Raw genomic sequence first — 19,588 nt, 5'->3', positions numbered from 1 at the left:
TGCTCTCTCTACAATGACACCCGGCTGGGAACGTAGCCACGGAAGAGGGGCAGAGTGTAAGGCAGGGCGACCCCCTTGATCGCCTGACCAGTTCCTTATATAGAGCAAACTGCACGCTGAATTGTTTCCTCTAGTATATCACAAGGACATACCTTAACTGGAAAAAGGTAGGCTGGAAAACTATGTACATTAGGAATTAGGCATTGAACTAATGACATGTACTGTCACTGCTGGAGAACATGCTACTGCATAAAGTCAACACGTAGCAGAGATGAAATCTTGCTGATTTCTTGCACCAAAATAACACAATACAAACACAATAATCCACATTGTTAAGGAGGCCCTTCAATGGATCAAATTAAAATAATTATACATTGATGTGTGTGCTATTAAATTAATGTATCAGTTCTGAAAAGAATTCACTTTGCCTTCATGGCTATCTATAAGGAAGCTCTTGCCCACTTAACCATACTCCTCCAGTAAACCCTTATATTTATTAGTGCAAACAAAAACCGATTAATGCATTCCACACTGGAAATCTCTGTTGGTGTCATAAAAGCAGATATTTAACCAATACCTATCGTGGTTGCATAAGACCCTTGCTGCATATTCTTAGTACATTGCTGGAGAATATTATGCATTGTTACACAAATTTAATGTTTTATGAATGAACAGTTTTGCTCCATCTGGTCAATTTGATAAACCTTAGCCTTTATAAATGATTTTTTTTTTATATTCTACTCACTTCCCAGGGCTTTTCAAAGGGAACAATTCTGGCAGTGGCTTTTAATGTGTCCCAGTTTGATAATCTGTAACGGGTGCATAACAGCTCTGTTTGCGAGTCTGAGTCAAGAAAATAGATTGCTTTCATCAATTGTGAATACTCGAGAGTGAAATTTCGCTGTGCTCTTGCGCTGTGAGCTGAAGTGCCACAAGGCACCAAAAAAACTATCGTCACTGTTAAAATCATTCAAGTTGCTCAGCCATTGGAGAGAATTAACGCATCACTCTAGGATTCATGCTCACTCCTTCATTCGTTGCTCTCAGATTAGACAATCTGCTGTCAGTGACTACTAAACACTGATGTAGGTTCAATTACTTGTTCCCTCATTCAGCATCCAAGCATGTTCCATCCTCGACACGTGTCAAGCTTTTGTAGGCTGTTAAAAGGATAGCTATGGAAGTGGTTCAAGGAACTGTTTTCGCTGAAGAAGTATCACTGAACTAGCCACAAATCATTTCAGAAACGCAAAGCTGCATTGTCAAAGGATTCCCCTCTCTCCCGTGATGATTGCAAATGATTGGCTACATTACTTGTATAATCATGGACTTTAGTAAAGGAAGAATAACTGATTTGCTCAAATGAAGCAATGTCTGTTCATGTAAAACCACCTGCCAAATAAAATGAAATAGATATTTGATAAACTGCAGTACTTGTTCGATACTGAGCAGCCCAGAATTCACTTTTTAAAAAATTACTAGAACTATATTTTCAACAGATGTCCTGCTGTCCTCTGGGGAATGTGTCCTACATTCCACACTGGGCAACTTTCTTTGGGCAACTTTCCTTGCACCCATCTTCTACAATTGCATAGCTAATTAGCCATCTCTCAAACCATCAGTGGTGCGCTGCACTGAACTTCCTTCATTTGCCTCCAGTCTCTATTTTGTGTCTCCCCACTGGATCTACTTTCACTCATCTGTGCAGGACATTTCACACCCCTCCCTTTCAGAAAATATGTGAAATTGCCTTCAACTTTTGAAAAAGGCTGAAATAAATGTTTGCCCCTGTAACGTTGACATTTACCTTTAAGTGTACACAACCACTTAATTTTCAGACGCAGATCTGAAATTCCACTTGTGTCATTTGCCTTGGCTCCCTACACAAAAGGTATTTCTGCATGAGCAGCTAGGCATAACTATTGAAATCGGCTGTGGTGGATGTTTTGAGACAGTCCATGCCCTGGTCCCTTGGAACAGTTTGAACCAGTGACATGGCACGAAAATCATGGCATCAGTCGTGGAGTTTCAGACCCTTTTTCAGTGCTACGTACCGACCTGGGCAACCACCAGCTTCCAGACCTAAGGCAGCTTTGAAGCTGGGAGGTATACGAGAACAGCACAGGATGTCTTCCCTTTCAGCCATTGTGGGCAGACTTATTAAAACTGCTCAGCAGCCTCCAACACAATTGACGTTGCTTTTCAGACCCTACCTTCCCAAAGGAGTCACCTTTGCATAATTTTAAGTAATAGCATTGGTATCAGCAAGTTTTTTTTGAAAAAGATTGAGACTCCTTTTCTATCTCTTAAGGGTCTTGGAACTGAGATGAGTACATGAAGTTGAGATACAGATCAGCTGTGACCCCAGCAAATGGCAGAACAGTCTCGAGGGTCTTAAAAGACTACTTCTGCTCCTGTATTCCGAAGATTGGATCAATTACATAAAATCCTCTTTAAAAGGCAAGATAACTTACATGAGTGCCAGTTTATAAAACTTTCACCATCAGGACATCTTTTAATATGCATTAATGATATTAGTACCCCTTTAAGAAGAGTGTCACTATTAAACATGTCTTTGTTTAAAATGCAACAATTCAAATAACCATGATTAACATTCTTCCGTCTTCTTAAGACTGGAAAGCAACTTGCCCTAAGTGGGGATACAAGGTGGACCTTACAGTGTGAATGGGTGAGTGGTGAATGGATACAGGGTGAATGGGCACAGGGTCAATGGATACAGGGTGAATGAACACAGGGTGAATGGGTACAGGGTGAATGGGTACAGGGTGAATGGGCACAGGGTGAATGGTTACAGGGTCAATAGGTACAGGGTGAATGGGCACAGGCTCAATGGGTACTGGGTGAATGGGCACAGGGTGAATGGGTACAGGGTGAATGGGCACAGGGTCAATGGGTACAGGGTGAATGGGCACAGGGTGAATGGGTACAGGGTGAATGGGCACAGGGTGAATGGGCACAGGGTGAATGGGCACAGGGTGAATGGGCACAGGGTGAATGGTTACAGGATCAATGGGTACAGTGTGAATGGGTACAGGGTGAATGGGCACAGGGTGAATGGGCACAGGGTGAATGGGTACAGGGTGAATGGGCACAGGGTGAATGGGCACAGGGTGAATGGGCACAGGGTGAATGGTTACAGGATCAATGGGTACAGGGTGAATGGGCACAGGGTCAAAGGGTACAGGGTGAATGGGCACAGGGTGAATGGGCACAGGGTGCAGAGGTAGAGGGAATAGGTACAGAGTGAATGATAATGCGTTTAACAAAGTTTTGAAGCTGAAAACAGTGATTGGAAAACCGGCTCTTCCAGCTGTTTAACCTACTTTGTACATTGTGTCTGCTAACCCATACTTTGTGTGCTGAACTCATTGCAACTGCTAAGCACGATCAGTCAAGTAGAAAATCAGAAGTTAAACCTAGAACGAAGGGGCAGAAGAGGCTAAAAACAAGCCCAGAAATCATTTTGCATTACAACTTTTGAATGCTAAGCGTGTTCTGTTTTGGAGGTCTGGCTGGGGTGCCCTGCAGCAACGCTTTATCTCAGTCTGCTGCAGGCAGTGTGCTGCAATTAGTGTGGTCTGATTTTTAAACTTAGTATAATTCATTGCTAATGACTGTGAGGCAATCAGGACTGAGTTGTGGATTACTGTGGTGCAATCAGAGGACAGCTACAGATTTATAAACAATAGACATGATATTGAGACTGAGGTCAACGGATTTTTCTTCGGGATGGGTATCAAGGGATGTGGATCAAAGGGAGATAAATGGAAATGAGTTAGATCCAGCTCTGATTCTAAATGTGAAACTATGGCAGAAGGAGTGTGTTCCTTATTTGCATGTGAGCACCACATGTCACCCACAGCATTACAGGGTCCACCTTCCGGGTAAGTTTCGTGATCCCAAGCAGCTTTCTGCCCTAGTCTAACCCGGATCTACCAAGATGCCAGAAAGCTTAGGCTTGAATGTCCTTGTCATTAAAGTGAAACTAAACTCATTCACCCTGTACCCATTCACCCTGTATGCATTCACATTGTATCTATTCACCATTATCAATTCACCTTGTACCCGTTCACCCTGTACCTGTTCACCCTGTACCCATTCAACATGTACCCATTCACCCTGTATCCATTCACCCTGTGTCCATCCAACCTGTACTCAATCACCCTATAGCCATTCACACTGTATCCATTCATCCTGTACTCATTCACCCCGTACCCATTCATCTTGTGCTCATTCACCCTGTACCCATTCAACCTGTTTCCATTCGCCTAGTATCCATTCACCTTGTGCCCATTCACTCTGTACCCACCCACCTTGTGCTGAATGCGGCATAGGTGGGGTGGGGAGGACAGAAAATCAGGTAAAAGCAGACCTAAACTATTATAGAGAGCTGTTGGCATAGTGGTAATATCACTGAGATAGAAACCCAGAGGCCCAGGCCAATGCTGTGGTGATGTGAGTTCAAATCCCACCATGGCAACGGATGAAATTTAAATTCAATTAATAAACCTGGAATGTAAAGCTAGTCTCAGAAATGGTGACCATGACAACTATCATTGATTGTTGTTTAAAAACCCATTGGGTTCACTAATGTCCTTATAGGGAAAGAAATCTGCTACCTGCTCTGGCCTACATGTGATTCCAGACCCACAGCAATGTGATTGACTCCTAAGTGTCAAAAACAAAAACAGAATTACCTGGAAAAACTCAGCAGGTCTGGCACCATCGGCAGAGAAGAAAAGAGTTAATGTTTCGAGTCCTCATGACCCTTCGACAGAACTAGGTGAATCCCAGGAAGGGGTGAAATATAAGTGTCCTAAGTGTCCTCCGTTTAAAGGCAATTAGAGATGGGCAACAAATACAGGCCTTGCCAGTGACACCCACGTCCCATAAAAGCATAAAAAAAGCTATTCCATATGTTTTTCTAGCAGGCATTGCTCAAATTAAGCCTCACTAGTCTTTCCATCCCTTTATGATGGAATCTTGGCCAGGAGGAATTTGGTAACAATCAAGCTGCCCACACTCTTCTGCTTTAGCACTCAAATGGTAATTCTCCCCTCAGAGCTGTTTCTCACTGGCAGCAAGCTCTAGTATTCAGTTTGCTGCCCTGATTATCCTCAAGTGTTCACACCATACCACTTTAAAATTGCAAATGTTTTGGAAATAGGCCTCTGCCTTATTAACAGTAAAACTCCCTTGACCCTTGTTGATCACAATCTCTATTCTTGTCTCCTTGAGTTCCAGAAATGGGTCTTATGTTTTTACAGTCCTTTAAACAGCTTGATATGGTCTGTCAGAAAATTGATTTGATTTCTATGAAAATGTTTGGCTATCCTTTCTCTCATAACATACTGTGAACTACATTAGTATTTCCTGAGGATCTGATAGCACACTGGGATAAGGCCGCAGACTCGCCAAATCTCACGCTTTTTCACTTGATTCGGGTTGAAATGTAATTGTTTATTATTTATCTCACTATGAAGTAAACTAACACATGTACATAGGCTTGTAATTTTTCTCAAGTGTTTGCAGTGAAGTTCGGATCCTGCTAACACGCTAAAGTTAAACATGGCCAGGGTCTCAAACCCTGTCCACCTCCAAAAACCTCACTGGAATTCAAAATAAAGAATGCACGTGAAATCATGACTATGTATTCCTTTCTTTGTGCTTCTGATTGCCCCTTCTTATAGAGCAGCATTGGGACCAAAGAGGTAGCTGATAAGCGCAGAGGAGCCAAATGTTTGTTACTAGAGTTACCAACTATTGCTCCATTTAGCATTTCATGATTGGCTAGGGTAGAGAGGATGAGAGAGCAGGACTGAACTAAATGGCTCAGGTGGAAAACAAAAATTGGCACCGGCTTGATAAGCCAATTGGCCTTTTTCAATGCTATAACATTCTATGATTCTACTGGGGAGCTAGTACAGAAGAAAGAATTAGTCTAGATACCTGATGTGGAAAAAAAGTACCAGCATCAAACTGATGGGCCAAATGCCCTATCACTGTGGTATAACATTCGATGATTCTATAGATAGATTAGCAAAATAAGGGTGATATCCCTTTTTACTGTTTATTATAAAATGGGGTGTATTTTACAGGCTGGTGGTTTGTTCACCCAACACCACCCACTGCCCCCACCTAACCAGTGAAAAAGGTCAGTTGGCAGCTTGCCAACTTTAAAAAGATTGCCCCCATTAACAAGCTGAAAGTGGGACTTCTTTCCCTTAGGGACAGGAAGTCTCCCCCCTTCCCACTGCCTTGAGAGTTGTTGGCCAACTGAATGGCCAGCAGCATTGTAGTCCCAGCAGTGCCAGACATTATAGCGGCCACCGCTGGGACTACAAGGGAGTCTCAACAAGATCATGAATACCACGCTTCAGTAAGTCCGGGGTTTTTGGTTGGGTGGTGGATTAGGGACCCGAGTGCGGTGGGAGGAGGGGGATGGTGGGTCGGGTTTGAGAGGCCAGGGGAGAAGCAAAAGGGGGTGGTACCATCTCACAGGGGCCTCCCCAAAGGGGGTACCTCCTTTCCTTCTTGCATTGGGAAAGTAGCAGGCTGGTCACTTATCTTCTGCCCTCCCCACCCACTGTATTATGACGGCAAAGGTGGCAACTTTAGGGCCTCAATAGGCCTAAGGGCATGTGGGCTGCCTTGCTTGCCCACTGTAATATGAGGGACAGGCCAGGCATGGGCTGGAAGGTTATGGGCTAGCCACCCATTTCATTTTACATGTTGCCCACATTCAAATACACCAGTGGGTGGTGGGGGCTGTAAAATTCTCCCCATGGAGATTAATCTATAAATTAATTACACCTTCTCCTGTTGAAGTATATAGCACAGTGCAACTTTGTAGCAAGACCAGGACAACATTCAGGCTTGGGCTGATAAGTGGCAAGTAACATTTGCAACACCTAAGTGCCAGACAATGACCATCTCCAACAGGAGAGAATCTAACCATCTCTCCTTGGCATTCAATGGCATTACCATCACTGAATCCCCCATTATCAACATCCTGGGGGTTATCATTGACCAGAAACTGAACTGGACTAGCCATATAAATAATGTGGCTACAAGAGCACGACAGAGGCTGGAAATTCTACAGTGAGTAGCTCAACACCTGACTCCCCAAAGCCTGTCCACCATCTACAAGGCACAAGTCAGGAGTGTGATGGAATACTCTCCATTTGGCTGGATGAGTACAGCTCCAACAATATTGAAGAAGCTTGACACCATCCAGGACAAAGCAGCCTGCTTGATTGGCACCTCATCCACCAACTTTGACATTCATTCCTTCCACCAATGGCAGCAGTGTGTACCATCTACAAGATGCACTGCAGCAACTCACCAAGGCTTCTTCGATAGCACCTTCTGAACCTGTGACCTCTACCACCTAGCAAGACAAGGGCGGCAGGTGCATGGGAACACCACCACCTGCAGCTTCCCCTCCAACACGCACTATCCTGACTTGGAAATATATCGCCATTCCTTCACTGTCACTGGGCCAAAATCCTGGAACTCCCTCCCTAACAGCACTGTGGGTGTACTTACACCACATGAACTGCAGCAGTTCAAGAAGGCAGCTCACCACCACCTTCTCAAGGGCAACTAGGGATGGGCAATAAATGCTGAGCTGGCCCACATCCCATGAAAGAATAAATTTTAAAAATCACATAAAAATCCCTGTTGCTCATAACACTAAGTAATGTCATAAGGTGCATTGTTGAAAAGATCTGATTATCTTTACTGTATTTGCATTGGCGAGATTTTTGGACTGAGTGTTTTTCACAACATCATATACTTTATTTCATATATGCTGTAGAAAACAGTGCATAAATCGACCTTTGGATCTCTGAAAAAACCTTACAAAAACAGAGGTCGACTTATACGCTGATCATAAAATGTGAATCACTGGTATTGATGTAGGTGATTGCCATTGATATGCATAGTTTACTCTGTTTGGGCTTGTCTTAAACTCCAGTGACAACATGGCCGGTATTGCCTGCTTGATCCCATTCCCACAATTATAAAACAAAGACAGAATTACCTGGAAAAACTCAACAGGTCTGGCAGCATCTGCGGAGAAGAAAAGAGTTGACGTTTCGAGTCCTCATGACCCTTCGACACTACTTGAGTTCGAGTCCAAGAAAGAGTTGAAATATAAGCTGATTTAAGGTGTGTGGGGGGGGGGGGGGGGGGGGGGGGGCGGAGAGAGAGAGAGAAAAGTGGAGGGGGTTGGTGTGGTTGCAGGGACAAACAAGCAGTGATAGAAGCAGATCAACAAAAGATGTCACCAACAATAGAACAAAAGAACATATAGGTGTTAAAGTTGGTGATATTATCTAAACGAATGTGCTAATTAAGAATGGATGGTAGGGCACCCAAAGTATAGCTCTAGTGGGGGTGGGGAGAGCATAAAATATTTTAAAATATTTAAAAATAATGGAAATAGGTGGGAAAAGAAAAATCTATATAATTTATTGGAAAAAAACAAGAGGAAGGGGGAAGCAGAAAGGGGGTGGGGATGGGGGAGGGAGCTCAAGACCTAAAGTTGTTGAATTCAATATTCAGTCCGGAAGGCTGTAAAGTGCCTAGTCGGAAGATGAGGTGTTGTTCCTCCAGTTTGCGTTGGGCTTCACTGGAACAATGCAGCAAGCCAAGGACAGACATGTGGGCAAGAGAGCAGGGTGGAGTGTTAAAATGGCAAGCGACAGGGAGGTTTGGGTCATTCTTGCGGACAGACCGCAGGTGTTCTGCAAAGCAGTCGCCCAGTTTACGTTTGGTCTCTCCAATGTAGAGGAGACCACATTGGGAGCAACGAATGCAGTAGACTAAGTTGGGGGAAATGCAAGTGAAATGCTGCTTCACTTGAAAGGAGTGTTTGGGCCCTTGGACGGTGAGGAGAGAGGAAGTGAGGGGGCAGGTGTTGCATCTTTTGTGTTTGCATGGGGTGGTGCCATAGGAGGGGGTTGAGGAGTAGGGGGTGATGGAGGAGTGGACCAGGGTGTCCCGGAGGGAGCGATCCCTATGGAATGCCGATAGGGGGGGTGAAGGGAAGATGTGTTTGGTGGTGGCTTCATGCTGGAGTTGGCGGAAATGGCGGAGGATGTTCCTTTGAATGCAGAGGCTGTTGGGGTGATAAGTGAGGACAAGGGGGACCCTATCATGTTTCTGGGAGGGAGTTATAAGGTGAGTATAAACCTAAGCATGTATTTCTGAATTGGAAGATTGAGGACGACTCCTAATGCAAATATAGCCCTAAACCTGCATTTACTGGCTGAAAAATGATGAGGTTGGTGGGCAGTGGGTGGAGGGGGTGGGGTGTTGGGGGCAGGGGGGGTTATCAGTTGACTTGTCTGCTGGGTATAGGATTAAACATGCGTTCTGGTGCCAAAAAATTTGGGTTGCTTTATATGCTGGGTTAACTTATACGCCATTAAATGAACAACATGATAAAGCTGCAGGCCCCACATCATTGAAGGAATACACCTGGAGGTCTTTCCTTCTTTGTAGCAGGGCAAAGGTAAAAACATTTTCACTATGGAAAACAACGCTGTTACACAATGGGCGAAATTTTACAGCAGCGGGATTTTACGTTCCCGCCGAAGCCAATGAGGTTTAGAATGTCTCGCTGCATTTTACAGCCCCATCCCCGCTGAAATGGGGCTGTAAAATTCTGCCCAATGTGCAAGTTGCTCTGAATTCATTCATTTAATCTTGGGGTTTAAATGAAGGACATGAATCAGGAATGTTATATAACGTGAACCTTTCAATTGGGTTTCTGCCTTATTATTTCCGGGAGGGTTATCTAATATTTGAAGGCATGATGGCTTTACTAATGTAGTAAGTTAGAAATGATTCAAAATCTGCAGTAGGTCCATTGTCTTAAACTGCAAAAAATCCCAAGTCAGGCTATTGCATTCCAAGATGATAAATGTTCAATTGTTTTTTAACAGTCCCAAACTACCTTGGACAGATTGTCACTGTGATGACACATGTCCACTCTGATCTCCACATGGTTACAAGCATGCTGAAATACGTCTCTTCTTTTGCCATGTGGAGATCAGAGCAGACTTTCATTATTGCAGTCATTTCAAATATTAGCATTTGACCCTTCCTTTGCAGCTGACTACATTGAGAACTCCAGCAACCATCTGCAAAGGGATTCTGAGTGCAGAACTGCTCAACCGACAGCCAGGTTGCTAAGTAGCTGTGTTGGCTAGTTACCAGTCACGGTGAGGAATGCTTAACCCAAATTACACACCTACCACCACCAACATCAACTTGCATTTAAACAGTGCCTTTCACATTGCAGAATATCCTAAGGCTTTCACAGGAGAGTAATCACACGCAAAAAGTATTGACACCAAGTCACAAGAGGTGTTAACAAATTGAGAGGTGGAAAATGAACTTAGGGTTGAAACGCTGGAGGTGCAGCCAGCCACCAATGGATGGGTGTAAGTGGCCAGAATTGAAGCAACACAGGGTTGACTTTTTAACTTGCATACATATAGGGCAGAATTTTACAACAGCGGGATTTTACTTCTCTGCTCTCGTCAATGGGATTTATAACGGCCCGTCACATTTTACGGCTCCATCCCCACCAAAACAGGGCCGTAAATCTCTGCCCATAGTATCTTTCACAAACTCAAGATGTCCCAAAACACCTTACAGCCGATGACGTTCTTTCAGAAGTGTAGTCACTATTGTAATGTCAGATTTAAAACAGGCTGCCAATTTGCTGCGGCACAAAGTCAAAATTTCTCCCAATCATTATTCTATATAACTCCTTAGTTGAATAATGTATGATATAGTACAGCAACCATAAGCAAGCAGCTAAATTGGATTGTTTTAAAGGGGAGGAGCATGTTTGTGCACTGGTACAATGCTGTGATAAACTGTGACCTTTAATTTCCCATTGACCAGATATTGAGCTCTTGACCTCAGTTGAGTCATCAGTAAGGGTTAGGGAGCAGAGGTTAGGTGCTTCCATTCGGGATGACAGCAATGCAGTTATGCTCCCACATCTCTCAGCAGGCGGTTACCCAGCAGTATTGGCTAGGCCTGTGAGCAGATAACTCACTGGCTCTCAGATACAACAAATGTCAGGAAGAACCTGGGGGAAGGCTATACTATTGGCTGAAAATTGAATTCTTGGGCTGAATTTCCCTGTCGGTGTCACCGATGTCAGGACCAAATTGGGGTCCCAAGACTACAGTTGCCGGCAGCTAGACTGGCAGTGCAATCTTCCTGGAGACAGACTCCTAATTGGTCGCCTCTGCACCTTCCATCCTAATAAGGCTGGCAGGCAGGGTCCCAATGTTGCCTGCCCAATCAGAGGACCCACAGCTCTGAAGCTTTGGAAGCCCCATGGGGAGTGATGACTACTGCTGAGGTAGCTCGGAGATCGCAAGGGTGCCTTAAAATGGAAATGCTCTTAGAAGCGTACATTTAAATAAATCATTCTGAGGGTCAAAGCCATTAGGCCTCTCGAGTGGATGGGAAACCCCTCCGAATGGATCTTTTAGGCTGTGACTGGGCCTGTCACTGGGGAATGAGTCTCCGGCTCTGATGGCCACCCAGACTGCAGCAGGGAGGCTGCCTCTATTGAGCTGGGGGAGGGGCACTCCCCTCAATGGCTAAATGCCAGCAAAGTCACAAAATCATCTTTAATTGGGGTCTAACGATGTTAACGGCTGCCCACCTCCGCTTCCCATGACACCGCTAGGACACCGACAGTGGGATTACATTCTGACATACCTCCCCACGATTCCCCCCACCCCCCACCCCCCCACCCCCACCCCCGCCCCCCACCTGTCCCAGCACCTCCAGGCCCACCACCACAAGGCTGCGAAAGTTCAGCCCTCTGTACCAAGGTCTTCCCCATCTTTGGGAAATTTTGGAATTGCTCATGCAGAAACTGGATTGGCCCAAAACCTAATCACTAACAGATCAGCCAGCCACTTCCAACATTAACAACTGCATTAGCTGATAAGTTGTCAGAAATTCTTGATTAGAGAGGGAATTTATCATGGGATTTGCTCCTCGATTGATTCAGATGGGTACAGGTGGAGGAATGTAGACAAATCTTGAGGTTACAATCTTTCTGGACTTTTTATTTTTGGGTAGTGATTGCCCTCTTCTCTGACGAAGGTAAGATGGGAGTAGAAATGGTGAACTACTGTTTTCTTAAAAATGCCCTTGCAGTCAGTATTAAGCATATTTATTCTTAAGTGATTGACAGAATCAATGCATTAATTCAATCAGAGGGAGTTCGAGGGCTGTTATGAACCCCTCAAACTTAGCGCTTGTACATTATTATCTCGTGAGAACCCCAAGATTCAGTTACTGCTTAGCTTCTCCTGACTGTCTATCTGCCTATCCATCCATCCATCTATCTACCTATCTATCTATCTATCTATCTATCTATCTATCTATCTATCTATCTATCTATCAATCTATCCATCTGTCTGCCTATCTATCTGTCTGTCTGTCTGTCCATCTTTCTCTCTGTCTATCTGTCTGTCTGTCTATCTGTTTAGGTGTCTGTCTGTCTGTCTATCTGTCTATAAGTCTATCTATCTATCTACCTGTCTGTCTATCTATGTATCTGCCTGTCTGCCTGTATATCTGTCTATTTATCTATCTATCTACCCATCCATCCACCCATCTGTCTATCTCTCTAACTACCCATTATGTATACAATATAATGTAACATAATATAGTTAGTTCCTTTTCCTAATGAAAAGCAGGACACTTAGCAGCAGTTTGCAATCAGGCGTTTTGTAGCCTGATTGTGAGACCTGCAGGGACACAGAAATGTCAGGCTGCTGATTTTCAAGCTCAGGAATTGATCATATGAGTGATTACACGAGTATAACTCCAAAAGGAATTTAGCAGTGGAAGGTTTGGCAGGCCAATCGGAAAAATTATTGCAGGCTCAGAAAAACCTGATAACGACGTCAAACTCAGCATGTGCAGTTATTAGAGGACTTTAAAATAATAACTCTCAAATCCTTATTCATTTTAAATTAATTTCCCTGAAAATGGGATGATAATATTAAACACTATCAAGACTCTTTAGTCCAGAACAAAAATGCCACAACTTGAAGCGAAAACCTTTTAAACTCTGCCTTGTCTTTGCACCTCAGTTGATTCTTGTTTCAAAGTCAGACCACTGGAAACAGTCACTCCTCTTTTCAGTACTTTGATTCAACTGCATGTTGAGACATGACATGCGAAACATGAAACAAAAAAACAAATTACATTAAAATGGTCCAACTTGCTTTCATCAATGTTTACTCAGGAGCCCTTTTAGGAGTGCATCTGCCTTTTAAAAGAAAATAAAAAATCAGACTTTCTGTCGGCACCTGCCTTGAAAATCAGGCGGAGTGAAGTCACTGAGGGGTCTTCTCAGGCCTCATAGAAAGCTATCGAAACAGATTTCTTTTTTTTTTTGAACAGTTCAAAGGGTCCATTTTCCATCTGTGTTTGGTGAAGGGTGCAGAAACCATGGGGCCATCTGCAAATTCAGCTTCATCACTAACACTTGCAATAACAAAGGTGTTATTTTTCAAAGCTGTTCCTTCTCTCCCTCCCACCCCTCCTGCGGTGGCAATGCGGATATGGTTCAGGGAAGGTGGGAAACTTCTAAGCAGATAGTTTGCTCCAGGACTTTGCCTCCGTCAGGGAGTTCTTTGAGGATGTCATGGCTGTGGCCTGTACAACATGGGTTACTGCCAACAGAGGCCAGGCAGACTTGATGAGGCATGGAAAAAAATTCTCTTCATCATTCTCCTTGGAAAGCTGCTGTGAGAAGACAGCACAGTGGCAATGAAGGCAGCCTGCAATTTAAAGTCCAGTGTGTAGGTGGCACTGTGGGTCCATATATTTCACTGAAAATCAGAACTGCTGTCTGCTGAGCTAACCGTAAGTAATTTGCTGCTATCGTTCTCTACAGATCCAAGCAGGCGTTAGTATCTTCCCCTGTGTTTTCCTTCACTCACTGACACCGACTTACTCAGGCCTGCCACTGGTGCTATCTTGCCCTGTTATCTTGCCCTATCCGATGCCACCACCACCATTTTCTGACTCTATTGCTCTCTACTTATATAAGAGAGAAAAATGCCAGTTTAAAATGTTCGAATCCCAGTGCAAGTCAGTATTACTGGCACTAGAAATGCTGGAGTTCCATTTTAAGGTATACAACACCAGTTTGTACAAGTTTTACTGGTACCCTTCACTTCCAAGTTTTACTGTTTTTCCCTTAATATTATACATCAACCTGGGGTACTGTGTACAGTTTTGGCCTTCTTATTTAAGAAAGCATGTAAGTGCATTGGGAGCAGTTCAGAGAAGGTTTACTAGACTAAACCCTGGAATAGGTGGGTTGTGTTATGAGGAAAGGCTGGGCAGGTTAGGCTTGTATCCATCCGCTGGAGTTTAGAAGAGTAAGAGGTGACTTGATTGAAACCTTTAAGATCTTGAGGGTCCTTGACAGGGTGGATGTGGAGAGGATGTTTTCCCTTGCGGGAGAACTTAGAACTGGGATTCGATGTTTAAAAATAAGGGGTGCCGATTTAAGACAGAGATGAGGAGAAATCCTTTCTCTCAGAGGGTCATGAATCTTTGGAACTCTCTTCCTCTAAAGGCGGCTTTGAATATTTTTGAGGCAGAGGTAGATAGATTCTTGGTAAGCAAGGGAGTGAAAGGTTACCGGGGAAGGCAGGAACATGGAGTTGAGGTTACATTCAGATCAGCCATGATCTTATTGAATGGCGGAGCAGGCTTGAGTGGCCGAGAGGCCTACTCCTGCTCCTAATTCATATGTTCGTTTGTTTGAATGTAATCTTCAGAATCAGGATGACCCGTCGTCCAGTATGTCATCCACTTTAACAAGTGCAGAATGGATGGACTCCAAACCTCCCTTTGTCATTTCCTCTTTCAAACTGAAATTATACAGTCAGTGGTAAAACACTTGAGTGTTTTCTTGCTGCCACAATCCTATATTGGGAAACCATGATCCGATGTTTAAGGTATTATGTCCTTTGTGGGTGGAAAAATTGCTGCAAATGTACCTGCAATTTCCCAATATGTTGTTCTGATGGATGAGACTCAACACCAAGAGCATGCACTCATATATATAAAATAAAATATATTAATTAGAAAGTGGGTGCTGGAGCAGAGGGACCTTGGGATATATGTGCACAAATCATTGAAGGTGGCTGAGCAGATTAGGAAAGCGGTTAATAAAGCATTTGGGATCCTGGGTTTTATAAATAGGGGCATGGACTACAAAAGCAAGGAAGTTATGACCTGTATAAATTTGATGTGTATTACTCTGTTTGCCATTATAATGGAGAGGCAGCATTACAGGATAGAGAAAGAACCATGTCCTGATGAGATTCGCACCCCACCACACCCCACCCCAGCCACCCCCACAACCAACACCCCCCCCCCTCCAACCCCACCCCCACTCCCCCAACCAACCAGATTCAACTCCTCCGACAATTGTATTGTGACAACCTGAAAAATACAAGGACACGGTTTCCATTTTCACTCCTTTTTCAACGTCTCCAGGGCTTCGCTTTGGCGCAAATCAGATTTTCTACATCACAAGTTGGAGAAGTAGCCACGTTCACTGATTTTCTGCTCAAAAATCGATGCACCAAGTTGCTAGTTGCATGTTCTGGCCTCTCTGTGATCCACTATGCTGAGATCCCAAATGAGGCCAATGGAGTTGGCGCTCCAAAATCCCACAAACCATGCTTCGAATGCAGCAGGAGAAACAGAACCAAATAGCTAAGACATATCTTCTGCCAGTAATAACTGAGACTAGTGGAAGTGACAGCTGACCACTGCAACTTGTGAAGATTTTTTGAATTTTTCTTTGGGGGATGTTTTGACATACAAAATGCTGGAATTTAGTCTGACGGTTGGAACGCTGCGGCCGGTATTTTCCTTGACGGCTGGCATCGGGCATCATGGGCGGGTGTGAGCAGGCAATATGGTGGAAATCCAAAAATCGGTTTGGCGTTGTCGTGAAGCCAGCTCGCAGCCGCCCGCTCTGCCCGTCAATGGCGGGCAGTGTTTCCCACCGCCGCACGTTCGGGAACTTAACTGCAACACGTCTGCATATTATTATAACCTCGGAACCACCCCCTCCCCACCAACCCCCCACCCTTCCCATTCTGGATCATTTGAGCAGCCATGCAGACGTGTTCCAGAATTATACATAAGCGACGGGCACTTGGCGAGCTGCACTTTGCTCGGGATTTTGAGGCCTTATTGCCTACTTTGCTTCGGGCAGCGCTCACGGTCATCAGCGCCAGGTTTCACAGGCAGCACCACATCACTTTTAGAGGGCTCAGGTCAACCGTAAGGCGCGGGTGGCTTTTCAATGGCTGCAGGCCTAAGGCTTGCTTGGGGAAGGAGGAGACGTGGCCTCAGGCAAGGGAAGAGGCTGCAGGACTAGGGCTGTAAGGATGTAAATGCGTCGGGAGCAGTTCAGAGAAGGTTTACCAGACTAATACCTGGAATGGGTGGGTATCTTATGAGGAAAGACAGACTAGGCTCGTATCGCTGGAGTGTGGAAGAGGTGACTTGACTGAAACATATAAGATCCTGAGGTGTCTTGAGAGAATGGATGTTTCCTCTTGTGGGAGAATCTGACCCCTAGAACTAGAGGTCAATGTTTAACAATAAGGGGCCGCCCATTTAAAGCAGAGATGAGGCTAAATCTTTTCACTCAAGAGAGTCAAGAGTCTCTGGAACTCTCTTACTGGAAAGGTGGTGGAAGCAGATTCTTTGAATATTTTTAAGGCAGAGGCGGATAGATTCTTGGTAAGCAAGGCGGTTAGAGGTTAGCAGGAGTAGGTGGGATGCAGATTTCAGGTTACTCTCAGATTAGCCATGATCTTATTAAATGGTAGACCAGGCTCAAGGGACTGAATGGCCTACTCCAGCTCCTTGTTTGAATGTTCGTATTACTGGGGAAGGCAGATATCCCAGGGGAGGGGGCACATGTTGACCTGTGCAAGTGGCCTCAAGAGTGTGAGGGCTGAGGAGGCAGCTTAAAGTGATGAGATGATTGCCTTACCCTGAATGAGATCATTCCACCTCTTGTGTGCAGTGTTGGCACTGACCACCACTGCCACCGCCTCCCAAGCAGGAGTGGTGACTCTAATGGGCCTCTGTGGCCAGACTGGGAGTAGAGGACTTCACGGTGGACTCCAATGGTGTCCAAAAATCATCCCAGGGATGCGTCACAGATTTAGGGGGCTGCAGTCTTCTTGCCTTTCGGGGCCATGTCCCTTGAGCAGCAGCCCTGGGCTGGAAAGCACTGAGAGGTGTGCGCACGGCTGCACTTTAAATATGGCGCCCGGCGTGAGGGAGCAGTGGGGTGGCGGCATAGTGGGGGGAGGGGGGGGTGCGAATGAGGGCTCAGCCGCCATCGAAACGGCGTGTTTTCTGGGAACGCATGATTAATGAGGTGGGATTGGGGCGATATGACGTGAAAAGCCGCCATTGCAGCTGACGTGTAAAATGTTCTTTTTCCTGCCCGCTACTGCACTTTGAGCAAATCTGGGTCAATTCTGCCTAGGATACTTTTGCATCTGCCCATGTTGAGAACTTCCAAGGACCGGATATGGGATTCCCAATGGTTATTCCTCTATATGCCATTATGTTGGAAAGGCAGCAGTACAGGGTAGAGAAAAGGGAGAAAGATGCACCTTTTGAGTTATTATCCTCTCCCAAAGAATTTAAAGACTTGTAGATTCTGTAAAGACCTTAGTGAGGAGCTCTAAGCTGGAAGACTGTTCTCTAGCAAAGAGAACTGTGTAGCATACTGTACAATGATCTACAACCTGTCATCTTCCTTCACAGCTCTTCCTGTGTCTGTGATCTCACCTAGGCTGCCTTCAGTTTACCAGTTACCTAACATAATTTTCCTTTGAATTTAATTTGTTAAAAGTTGCAGTGTTACGTTCGTTCTTAGGAATATAATCAGGTGAATCGATGGCTTGTGGGTGATGAGATGTTCTGTGGTGGACAACGAACCTTATAAAAGTTGCAAGGACAGTAGCTAAGTTGAAATAGAAGGGGGCATGTGTCTCTACCAGTACAGCTATTAAGAAGACAATTGGCATTGTAAAGAGATGGTTTTAGCTGTTTTGGTGGAGCGTGAGGGGCTCTACACTACATGTGTTCCACATAGCCATAGCTTGTTGTGTCCTGCGCAATTTTGCCATCCAAAAAGCCTGGGTGAAGGCATTTCTGGGGAGGTGACAGCAGCTGCTTTGGAAGGAAGATGTACATGGAAGAAAGTATCATGATTGCTGTCAGTCAGAGTAAGCTCCAATAGCTGCTGTGCTACCAGCCAAGTACAACTTATTAATGAAATGTTCCCATCCATTTAACACAAATTACCATTGTCACAGTGCACATTTGTCCTACCCATCATCAAATAAAGGACAAATATTTCAACCCAGTATCCACTTTAAAACATCACTTCTTTGGCCCTTTTTAACCATGCAAGTTTTCATCATTTGATTGAACAAGTCAAAGTGTAATACATGCAAGCTTTCCTGTGTGATGATAATCTCAAGTAATAGTGCACATCATGGGCTGAATTTTACCAGCCCTCTAGGGGCAGGCTGCAAGTGAGTGAGCCTATAAAATGGTGAGGGAAAGCAAGGCAAGGAGTACCCATTGCCTTCTCATTACCATGACATTTTACCTGTGGTCGGGGGGATGCGTGGGGTGTGGGGAGGTTGGAGGAAGGTCCTTCCGGCCAGAGGCCAATTGAGCCACTGAAGTAGTCAACTGAGGTCCTCTTCCCTCCACCACTGGCTTTTCACAAGTGGCGTGTGGTCCCCCTGGCAGGCAGGGAAACCACCAGGCTTTTATTTCTACAGCAAAAGAATACAAGGGGTAGAAGTCATACTTCAGATATACAAAACCCTGGTTTTGGAGTACTGAGCAAACAGTTCTGGATTGCTTACCTTTGAAAGGATATGTGGCACTAATTTGCTGGAATGATACCTTGACTCCAAGGTTTAAGCTACAATGACTGATTAAACAAAGTAGGGTTGTATTCCCTAGAATTTAGAAGGTTAAGGGCTGATTTGATTGAAGTTTTCACAAGCAGAGAAGGTAGGATTAGAGAAACTATTTCCACCAGTTGGGGATTCTAGGACTAGAGGGTGTTTAATAAAAATTAGACTCAGACTTTTCAGGATTGAAATTAGGGAACACTTCTTCACACAGAGGGTTGTAGAAGCTTGGAACTCTCTTCCGCAAATGACAATTGATGGAAGATCAATTGTTGATTTTAAAACTAGGATTGATAGCTTTTTGTTATCCGAAGATATTAAGGCTTGCAGATCAGTCATGATCTCTTTGAACTGTTGAACCAGCTCCAGAGGCTTAATGACCTACTCTTGCTCCTATGTCTCTCAGCCATCATTGAGAAGGTGGCACATCTTCATCCGTTCCCCAGTTCTGTGGGCTCCTTTGTGCTCCTTAAATCACCCCATGCCACGTCTTCACTGATACTATCCAATTCCCA

This window comes from Carcharodon carcharias, chromosome 2 (assembly GCF_017639515.1).
Source record: "Carcharodon carcharias isolate sCarCar2 chromosome 2, sCarCar2.pri, whole genome shotgun sequence".
Classification (NCBI taxonomy): domain Eukaryota; kingdom Metazoa; phylum Chordata; class Chondrichthyes; order Lamniformes; family Lamnidae; genus Carcharodon; species Carcharodon carcharias.
This window is presented reverse-complemented; position numbering follows the sequence as displayed.